The sequence below is a fragment of the Ovis canadensis genome, chromosome 17 (genome assembly GCF_042477335.2).
Source record: "Ovis canadensis isolate MfBH-ARS-UI-01 breed Bighorn chromosome 17, ARS-UI_OviCan_v2, whole genome shotgun sequence".
NCBI lineage: Eukaryota > Metazoa > Chordata > Mammalia > Artiodactyla > Bovidae > Ovis > Ovis canadensis.
In genome coordinates this window covers 40,191,913-40,203,501 of record NC_091261.1, presented here as the reverse complement: position 1 = coordinate 40,203,501, position 11,589 = coordinate 40,191,913, and the positions used below count along the sequence as shown (strand labels likewise).

The window sequence follows — 11,589 nt, the reverse complement described above, 5'->3', positions numbered from 1 at the left end:
TTACTCTTTTGAAAGTCCAGGTATTTTTGGACCCAAGCAGTTCAACCGTCTGTTGTTCAAGGATCAACTGTATATTAGATTCATCAGCTGAGGAGAGAGGGAAGTGATGGCCTTGGTGGAAGATCCTGTTCTTTGGTGAGAACTGCCATCTTTTAGGGATACTTTCCCAGGTTCGAGTTAGAAATGAGACATCTAAGGATTGCTCTAAAGATAAAGGAGCACCGAGGAGTAAAGTGAGAAGCATTGAGACAGGGGTAAAACAATAGACACAGTGCTTCCAAGGGTAGCAGCAGATCTTCATCCTGCTTCACCTCCAGCTGCGACCCCAGCACTAGCAGCGGCTCAAGGGCCAGGGAAAGTTTCAGCAAGTCAGTCCGTCTAGCACCTCCAGCTCCCACCCAGCAGCTCCTGTGCCACTTAAGTCTCTCTCGACGCACATGTGCCAAAAGGTGGTGTTCCTGCTTCCCATGCAAACCACCTAAAAGAGATGAAAAAGGAAAAAAAGCAGAGACCTTTCCTGAAACCCCACAAAGTGCGTATAGGGAAGCTGGTGAAGCATGTGACGAAGGATCTTGTCATGGAGATATTCTCCACCTGTGGGAAAATTTAAATGACTGACATGAAGAAAATGCCTGTATGAAGAAAGCATCTCAATCTATCTGCAGGCCACATAGTAGAGTTTGAGAATCAGTCCCTTTGGAGGTAAGAAGGCCCTGAAGCACACGGACAGAGGATACACTGGTGACCAGGGGATCGCCGTCACTGCTGCGCTGGCCCCCTGAGCTAGGCTGCCCCCCACCTTCTCCACCCCAGGCAGTGGGGATGCCGCCACTGGCCCCCTGGTGGCTCAGTCCCCACTTCCCCCGCCACGCCACAGAAGCCGCCCTAGCTCCAATTCCTCTGGATTAAGCGGAGCCACCCAAGTTCTGCTTCCTGTGATTTATACCCCACACAACTGGTTTTGTCACTTTTCTAGTGAAGAAGGAGAGATCGGAAAGAACTGCTCTCAGAGGCAGGCTTCTAAGGCAGCAGTTGAGACTTTTCCCGTGAAGCCTGAGTTCTGGCTGCAGGAGTGCTGCTGGTTTGGGGTTAGACCTCCAGTTTCCTGGCTAGAAAACTCACACCTTTGCAGATTCTGTGACACAGTCAGTTCAGTGGCAAAGCCAGCAGGGACAAACAGGGCTCCAGGTGACAGTGTGGCCCCTGCCTGTGTGTGTATGCTAAGTCGCCTCAGTTGTGTCCGACTACTTGCAACCCCATGGATTGTAGGCCGCCAGGCTCCTCTGTCCATGAAATTCTCCAGGCAAGACTACTGGAGTGGGTTACCACGCCCTCCTCCAGTTGCCATGCCATCTTCCAGTCTGGGGGCACATTTTTCCTTTCCATAGATGACCTGGATCCAGACTGGAGGCCTGGCCATACTTTTGCTTGTTATCCTGAGAGATCCTTCAGGAAAAGGAGGGGAGCTTTAGTGCAGCTCTCTTTTCTGTTCGGCCTGGCCCCTGCTGCCCTAGAGTCAAACATCCAAAGAAGAGCCTCCCTCCCTTTGTTACCCCATTAGTTGGTTCTGGTTTTGCCTGTATTCATGCAGTTATACGCACATCTTATAATTCCCTTTCTCTCTCTGAAATTAGTGAACAGGTCGCGAGCCAGCTCTGTAGAGTTCTTATGGACACCTCTGCGGCTGATATACACGATGGGCCTGTAGGTTACCTTGGCAGCATGTACATTATTTTGGCTTTTATTGTACAATGGGAGAGAGGGACTGGAGGCTGAATTGCTAATGGCCAATGATTTAATCAACCATGGCTAAGTGATGAAACTTTCAGAAAAACCCGTAAGCAGTGGGATTTAGAGAGCTCTGAGTCGGTGAACACATCAAAGTGCTATGAAGAGGAGGGTGGGTGTGACATGCTGGGAGAGAGCAGGGGAACTCAGTCCCTCCTCCCCCATACTTTGCCCCGTGCATCTCTTTCATCTGGCTGTTGCAGAGTTGTATCTTTCATGACAAATTAATAAATGTAAACAAAGTGTTTCCCTGAGTTGTATGAGCTATTCGAATGAATTATCAAACCTAAAGAGGAGGATGTGGGAACCTCTGATTTATAATTGGCTGGGCAAAAGTGTTGGTGGCCCGAGTACCCTGTTTGTTGCTGACGCCTAAAGTGAGGGCAGGGGAGTTTGGGGGAGAATGAATACATGTATGTGTATGGTTGAGCCCCTTTGCTATCCACCTGAAACTATCACAACATTGTTAACCGACCATGCACCAATGCAAAATAAAAAGTTTAACTAAAAAAAAAAAAATGATAAAAACTAAAGTGAGGGCAGACTTATGGGACTGGGTGTTTTAACTTCTGAAGTAGTTCATGTCAGAACTGAACTGAATTCTTGGACACCCAGGTGGTGTAGGAGAGTCAGGAAATAGAATTGATGGGTGGTGTCAGAAAACATTCCAGATCTACATCAAAATCTGTTCCAAACAGTCATCTGTAAATGCTGTTCCGTAACAAGATTTTACATATTTCGACTTTAAAAGCAACTTTTCATGCAGATATGTGCTGCCAAACAACTGATATCCATTTAAGGCAAATGCTTTTAATTAAACATATTCATCATCCTTTGGAAGCCATTTATAGCATTTGATTAGATTCTACTCTCTGGATATCTGCCTTTTAGCAATAGTACAAAGTGGTGAAAGCACCACATATGGTCTCTGTCACAAGTACTCAACTCTACCATTGTAATGCAAAGGCATCCACAGACAGTACATAAATGAATGAGCATGCTGCATCCCAATAAAACTTATTTATGGGACTGGAATTTAAATTTCATGTAGTTTTTATGTACCATGAAAACTTCTTCCTTTTACTTTTTAATACTAAAAGATATAATAACAAGTTAAGAGGAAAATTAAGATTCAGGCCTTTAGGCTGAAAGATTTGGTTAGAAAAGGTGTTGAGGCCAGAAGGAGCTAGATTTTTATTCTGAAAAGCTGCTCAAATATACAATTGACTTTATGGCTTTGGTTTTCTTGGAGGGGGAACCTCGACAAGATGTCTAAGGTCCAACATTTTTAAAGCTTGCATCAAATATATTCTAGACTTCTAAATTTTGTGCAATATGCTATTATTACATTGCTGCTGCTGCTGCTAAGTTGCTTCAGTCGTGTCCGACTCTCTGCGACCCCATAACGTCAGCCCATGAGGCCCCCCCCGTCCCTGGGATTCTCCAGGCAAGAACACTGGAGTGGGTTGCCATTTCCTTCTCCATTATTACATTGATGGAGGTCAAATTCCAAGCTAATAGCTATTGACCCCAGCCATTATCATATGTAAAAGTGAATTTATGGCTTCTCAGCCTTCTGGCTAAGATCAAGTGTAGTATGTTTTTATCAGTTTAATATCTGATACATCCTCTATCCGAGAACAATATATTAAATGGATTTTTGAAGCAGAGAGTTGAAATAGGAACTTGCTCTGTTCACGACCTGATACTGCAGTACTTTCAGAAACAGTGCGCCCCCCTCGGGGGCAATTTTTGAAGTACGAAAAGGCAGAAGCTGGCCCTTTCCTGTCCTGGAGTGGGGTTTTCATTGTAAGCTGTCTGCAAGTTAGCTCAGGAATTTGATTTTCTCAGGTTTTCCTGCATTACTTGTAAGCCTTCCTGACAGTTGCTGGAAGACAAGCAAATAACTGAGTCTGGTAGGGGTGGAGGGTGGGGTGGGGGGAGGGAGAGTAAAGTGAATAAGGAAAAGTAGTTCAAAAGTTAGTCTTATTAAGTCTAGATCTAATATACAACATGATGACTACAGTTCTTAATATTGTATCAAGGACTTCCCTGGTGATCCGGTGGCTAAGACTCGGCTTTCAAAGCAGGGGCCCCTGGTTCAATCCCTGGTCCCATACGCCACAACTAAGAGTTCCCATGCTGCAACTGAAATTCCTGCATGGACAGTCTTCGTGGAGAGTTGCCGGGGTTTCCGGCGCCAACGGTGCTTGAAGGGAACCCGGTAGCTCCTCCCACGCTTGCTCGTCCCCGCCCCGGCCGGGCCACGCAGAGCCAGCCCTCCTCACCACCTGACAGCGCCCTCCTACCGACCCAAGGTCCCCGCCGCTGCTCCAGTGCCGCACAGCTGCCTTCACCACCGCCTCTTCTCAGCCGCCTGCGATGACGACCGCATCCCCGTCGCAGATGCGCCAGAACTACCACCAGGACTCGGAGGCCGCCATCAACCACCAGATCAACCTGGAACTCTACGCCTCCTATGTCTACCTGTCCGTGTCATACTATTTTGACCGCGGTGATGTGGCTTTGAAGAACTTTGCCAAATACTTTCTTCACCCATCTCATGAAGAGAGGGAATATGCTGAGAAACTGATGAAGCTGCAGAACCGACGAGGTGGCCGAATCTTCCTTCAGGATAGCAAGAAACCAGACCGTGATGACTGGGAGAAGGGGCTGAAAGCAATGGAATGTGCCCCGTGCTTGGAAAGAAGTGTGAATCAGCCACTACTGGAACTGCACAAACTGGCCACTGAAAAAAATGACCCCCATCTGTGTGATTTCATTGAGATTCATTACCTGAACGAGCAGGTGGAAGCCATCAAATAATTTGGTGACCACAAAACCAATCTGTGCAAGATCTGGGCCCCTGGATCTGGCATGGCAGAGTATCTCTCTGACAAGCACACCCTGCGACACAGTGAGAGCTAACCCTCAGGCTGGCTTCCCGTAGCCACAGGGGTGACTTCCCTGGTCACCAAGGCAGTACATGCATATTTGGGTTATATTCATCTTTTCTATAAGTTGTACCAAAACATCTACTTAAGTTCTTTAATACTATTCCTTCAAATAAACTTAGTACCAAAACAAACAAACAAAAAATCCTGCTTGCCACAACTAAGACCTGGCACAGCCAAAAAAATAAATGGATTTTTTTAAAAAAAAACAATACTATCAAATACTGGAAATTTGCTAAAAGCATAAATTTTAAGTGCTATCATCATAAAAAATATACGGTAACTATGTGAGGAAAAACTATATTAATTAGCTTGACTGAAGTGTCATTTTGCTATGCTTATGTATATCAAACCATCATACTATATACGTTAAATATGTACAATTTTATCTTTAAAAAAATCCAAAGATCCAAAAAAAAGGAACAAAAAAGAGGGAAAAAATGTAAAAGCCAGTCAGTATTCTGTAATAACCCACATGGGAAAAGAATCTAAGAATAAGTGTAACTGAATCACTTTGCTGTATACCTGAAACTAACACAACACTATAAATGAACTATAATATAAAATAAAAAATTAAAATTTTAAAATGTAAAACTACTCTTATACTGCACCTGTAATGAAATAAGTGGTGGACAGGATTTGATCCAGAGGTTACAGTTAGCCAAGTCCTGATCAAGATAATCCTTAAATCCCTTCTGTATAGGCAAATTAAAAAAAATATATATATATTTATTTATTTTTGATTTGCACTGAGTCTTCTTTGCTTTGTGCAGGCTTTCTCCAGTTACAGCATGGGCTTCTCACTTCTGCGGCTTCTCTTGTTACAGAGCACAGATTCTAGACACATGGGCTTCAGTAGTCACAGCATGCAGCCTCAGTAGTTGTGGGCACACAGGCTTAGTTGCTCCACAGCATGTGGAATCTTCCCTGACTAGGAATTGAACCCATGTCCCCTGCATTGGCAGGCAGATTCTTATCCACTGTACTACCAGGGAAGTCCTCAATAGGCAAATTTTGATGGAAAGACAGGTTTGGTCATCGTAGACTCAAGAGCAATGGAGAGTAAGAGTTAGGAGGTATCTTCATGCCTGTGTACTTTATGGTGGACAGATATGTTCACAACTTTGAGATGTTCAAATTCAAAACTACTCTCATTGCAAGAAATACTAGTAGGAATTCCCTGGTTGGTGGTTAGGACTCTGGACTGCCACTGCAGGAGACACAGGTTCTATCCCCTACCTGCCCCATGGCATACCCCTCCCCTGCACCCCAGCACCCCCAAAACCAAACTAATGCTGCTATGAACATTTGGTTCATGTCTTTTGGTGCACCAGTTTCTGTTGGGTATATACATAGGAGTAAAATGCTTGGGTCAGAGATATGTTCATGTTCAACCATACTACGTACTGGCAAACAGATTTCCAAAATGGTTGTGCTAATTTATATTACTACTGTATAAAAGTTCTCATTAATCCCCATCTTCATCAATAATTTTGAAACTATCAGACCTTTTTGTAGCCACACTGATGGGTTATAGTGGTTTTAACTTGTATTTTCCTGACTTCTTTTTCTGCCATGCCACAAAGCTCTTATCTTAGATCTCCAACCAGGGATCAACCAGTGACCCCTGCAGTGGAAATCGGGAGTCCTAGCCACTAAATTGCCTGGGAATTCCCATGCTTTCCCCTAATTTCTAAAGAGGTTGAACCTGATTTTCACGTTTATTCCTCACATTTTGATTCTCTCTGATTTTACTCTCGATCAATTCTTAAAAATTTCTCTGACTTAATTACATGCTAAGGATACTAAGAAGATGAGGCAAAGTGTCTATACCCACATTCCTATCTCAACCCCTATCAGTTATTCTAGGGAGAAATTTAGAACTTGATTTTTTTCTTTATCCCTCTTCGAACAGCTATTAGATCAGCAAGTCCTATTTCCAAGATGAATCTTAAGTCACTCTACTGCCATACATACTGCCACAACTTGAATCCAGACCAATGTTTCATTCCTGGACTGCCACAATCACTTTTTTGGCTTTTGCCACGCCCGTCTCCCTTTATTTTCCATATTGCAGCAATTGTTTTCAATGATAGAAACCTTTTGGTGGCTTCCTTTTACTCTGAGAATAAAATTCAAGCCCTACCACTTATAGCTTCCCTGGTGGTTCAGATGGAAAAGAATCCGCTTGCAATGCAGGAGACTTAGGTTCAATCCCTGGATCAGAAAGAGCCCCTGGAAAAGGGAATGGCAATTCATTCTAGTATTCTTGCCAGGAGAATTCCATGGACAGAGGAGCCTGGAAGGCTACAGTCCATGGGGTCACAAAGAATCAGACCTGACTGAACAATTAACACTTTGACTTTCACCACCTCTGGAAGCTGCAGGTTTGCCTTAGGCTTTCTCTCCAATCTCTCCAACCCATGCTTTATTGTGTCCTAGCTACAGTCCTCTTACCAGGCCTCAGTAAAAACACGCCCTCTTCACTCATCTTCTTTCAGTCCTTAACACCAAACTTCTTTCATTTTAACAAAATACTTGTCCCAGAGCCTGTTTCTTCTCATCCTTTAATTCTTAGTTAAATTTTACCTTATTTGTTTCCTTCATAACATTTATCAATAATCTGCAATTATTGAGTTTGTTTGCTCTTTGTTAGTTGCCTCTAATAATAATTATTATAATAGTAATAAAACAGGAGGGGAGGAGGGCAGGGCATAACATTTAAAAGAATGATATGGCCCAAGGACGTGACATAAACTGATTAGAACGAAATAGGTTCAAGAAGGCAGATGAGTCATCTTCCACTAAACCTTGAACTGCAGTATAGGCTCATTGTTACACATAGCAAGCTAAATGAAACATCCACAGGCACTAGGACAGTTTAAGGTGGACCATAAATGAAACAGGAGGGAAGGGGGCAGGGCACAACTTTTGAAAAAATAAACCAATTAAAATTAAATGGTGAACACAACATAAACCAATTAAAATTAAATGATGCTGACGCTGAAGCTTCAATAATTTGGCCACCTAATGCAAAGAAGTAACTCATTGGAAAAGACCCTGGTGCTGGGAAAGACTGAAGGTAGGTGGAGAAGGGGATGACAGAGGATGAGATGGTTGGATGGCATCACCAACTTGATGGACAGGAGTTTGAGCAAGCTCCGGGAGATGGTGAAGGACAGGGGTGCCTGGTGTGCATGGGGTTGCAAAGAGTCAGACACAACTGAGTGACAGAACAACAACAACTGTTAGGAAGTGGCAGAGCTGCTATTTGAACCCAGATGACTGAACAACGACAATCTAGTTATGGGCTTCCCAGGGGTACTAGCTGTAAAGAAACCGCCTGGCTATTTGAACACAGATGACTCAACAACAATAATCTAGTTATGGGCTTCCCAGGGGTACTAGCTGTAAAGAAACCACCTGCCAATACAGGAGTTGGAGGAGACACAAGTTCAATCCCTGGGTTGAGAAGATCCCCTGGAAGAGGGCATGGCAAGCCACCGAAGTATTCTTGCCTGGAGAATCCCACGGACAGAGGAGCCTGGAGGGGTTCACGGGGTCACAAATAGTCAGACATGACTGAAACGACTGAGCAGGCAGTCTACTTTCATTTTTACCGGTGCCACTGTCATTTCTTTTTTAACTGTAGGTTACAATCTGTATGTACCTATGTCAAGAAATTTAGGGCTTCTTGAAAAAAATTAAAATGGAATAGGATAAATCCTTACTCATTTAGTAAGGATAAGTACTGGTTTTGAAGCTTTTGACTCAATTATATATATATATAGTCACAAGGTGTGAAAGCTACTGTACTGTGCATTCTGCCTTTATGTATAAGTTTCAGAGCTGACCAGTGACCAGGTTCACCAGTGTATTCCCAGGGTCTAGCCCAGCCACTGGATCACAGTAAGTACACAGTGCATATTTATTAACTTACCAATAATAAACTATGGTAAATATTAAAAAGGTGATTAAAATTTTTTCCTTAATTTCTCTACAAAGTTTACTTCTTCTTATGTCAACCACTGATTTGAACTTGAATTTGTGCCAGTATTCATAAAGCTATACTAATATTAATCTAACTGTTATGAAAAATTCAGAAGGGTTATTAATTTGTTGTATACCCTACTATTTGAAAATCTGTTCTTTGAAAACTGGAACAGAAAAAGGTATGCTTCCTTGAGCTTATACTTTTAAAACATTTTTTAAAAGATTAAATATTACTTAACTATTATTTGTGTTATTTCAAGTTATTGTAAAAGCACAAAGAGTAAATAGTGTGGCAGGAAAGGCAGACAGTTCAGACAGTTGTTGAATGTCAACTCTAGGCATAACTGGCTGAGAGTTTTCAAGCAAGACACTTAAACTTTTGAAAGTTCCCATTTTTGGTTCAGTTCAGTTGCTCAGTCATGTTTGACGCTTTGCAACCCCATGGACTGCAGCACACCAGGCTTCCCTGTCCATCACCAACTCCAGAGCTTGCTCAAACTCATGTCCATTGAGCTGATGATGCCATCAAACTATCTCATCCTCTGTCGTCACCTTCTCCTCCTGCCTTCAATCTTTCCCAGCTTCAAGATCTTTTACAATGAGTCAGTTCTTCACATCAGGTGGCCAAAGTCTTGGAGCTTCAGGTTCAGCATAAGTTCTTCCAATGAATATTCAGGACTGATTTTCTTTAGGATTGACTGGTTTGATCTCCAAGGGACTCTTAAGAAGTCTTCTCCAACACTATAGTTCAAAAGCATCAATTCTTCAATGCTCAGCTTTCTTCACAGTCCAACTCTCACATCCATACATGACTACTGGAAAAACCATAGCTTTAACTAGATGGGCCTTTGTCAGTGAAGTAATGTCTCTGCTTTTTAATATGTTGTCTAGGTTTGTCATAGTTTTTCTTCCCAGGAGCAAGCATCTCTTAATTTCATGGCTGTAGTCACCATCTGCAGTGATTTTGGAGCCCAAGAAAATAAAGTCTGTCACTGTTTACAGTGTTTCCTCATCTATTTGCCATGAAGTGATGTGGCTGAATGCCATTATCTTCATTTTTTGAGTGTTGAGTTTTAAGCCAGTTTTTTTCAGTCTCCTCTTTCACTTTCATTAAACTAGTGTGTTAAAACCTACATAAAAGTGGAGCGATCTACCTTCTTAGGAATGGCAATCTGGCTGAAAGGTAGCCTAGTTTTGTTTTGAAGCTATGATAAGCACAGTGTTTTCACCTATTTGTATGATACAGATAAGGTTAAAAAAAAAAAAGCAATTTTTTTCTAAAGGTGCTTTTATTCTCACTTTATCTAACATTGAATACCTCAGTTGTATTAAGTGAAGTGAAGGAGCAAAGCACATTATCATTGACCCTACATTGAAGGTTAGAGATAAGTGGAAGCATTTACTACTTACCTTAGAATTAGCTCATTATTAAAGCAATTATTACAATAAACAGAGTCTAAGGCTCTCCAATAGGAGGTAATAATGGCTCAATATATCTAGTTTAAGAATCTTTTTTAAAAATGTTATTTTATAGGTAGTTAAAAAAACAAACAAACTTGGGACTTCCCCAGTGGTCCAGCAGTTAAGAATCTGCCTGCCAGTGCAGGGGACATGGGTTAGATTCCTTGTCTGGGAAGATCCCACATATAGAGGGGCAACTAAGCCTGTGCACCACAACTACTGAAATCCACCTGTCTTAAATCCTGTGCTCCGTAATGAGACAAGCCAACACAAGGAGAAGCTGGTGCACCACAACTAGAGAGTAGCTCCGACTCGCCACTGCTAGACAAAGTCTGCACATAGCAATGAAGACTTAGCACAGCCAAAAATATATGAATTAAAAAAAAAAAATCTCTAGGGGACTTCCCTGGTGATCCAGTGGTTAAGAATACCCCTGCCAACACAGGAGACAGTTTCTATTCCTGGTCCTGGAAGATACCACACGCCATGGAGCAACTAAGCCATGCGCCACAGCTACTGAAGTCTGTGTGGTTAGAGCCTGTGCTCCACAACAAGAGAAGCCCTCAATCTCTGCAACTAGAGAAAGCCCTCTGGCATTAATGAAGACCCAGCACAACCAAAAAAAAAGTCTAAAAAAAATCTCTGAGCTCAGTTTTATCTTCTCCTTGAAATTTAGGACTTTGGAAAGTCCCTTGAAGATATATATTAACATATTCTAAACAGGAAAAACAAGATTCACCTCTTAGAGGTTCATTTGAACATGTGATCATCAAGTTTGTATAATTACTTTAGATATTCCATTACTTCTGAGCCTTAGAGACCCATTCTTTCTTTTTTGAAAAGATAATCCTATACCTCTGTTCTAGATTCGTTTCCCATTAAAAAAAAAAAAAAGATCAGACTTCTAATCCTGGTAACACAGTAAAATTAATGCTTGGTTAAGCATATGCATTTAAAAGCATAAAAATAGGTAGTATTATTGAGCTAAGCTCTTGGTAAGCATTTTACACATATTATCTTATGTAATCTTCACACTAATTATATTAAATAAGTATAAGTGGAGGGAGAGAGGCTGGCCAGTTAAAAAGTTGTAACAATATTGTTGTTAAGTCACTAAGTCATGTCCGATTCTTTGCAACTCATTGGACTGCAGCACATCAGGCTTCCCTGTCCTTCACTGTCAGAGTTCTCTCAGACTCATGTCCATCAAGACTGTGATGCCATCCAACCATCTCATCTTCTGTGGTTCCCTTCTCTTTTTGCCTTCAATCTTTCCCAGCATCAGGGTCTTTTCCAATGAGTGGACACTTAGTATCAGGTGGCCAAAGTATTGGAGCTTCAGCATTAGTCTTTTCAATGTAACAGTATTACAGAAGCATAAAGGCAGTTAGAG

At 42.1% G+C, this 11,589-nt stretch overlaps 2 pseudogenes; both read left to right on the top strand.

The window, feature by feature from the left end:
• The first annotated feature begins 3,348 nt into the window (after positions 1–3,348).
• On the top strand, positions 3,349–3,527 carry LOC138422985 (U2 spliceosomal RNA; annotated as a pseudogene).
• Positions 3,528–3,669: 142 nt separating this feature from the next.
• On the top strand, positions 3,670–4,881 carry LOC138422475 (ferritin heavy chain pseudogene; annotated as a pseudogene).
• The last annotated feature ends 6,708 nt before the right edge of the window (positions 4,882–11,589 follow it).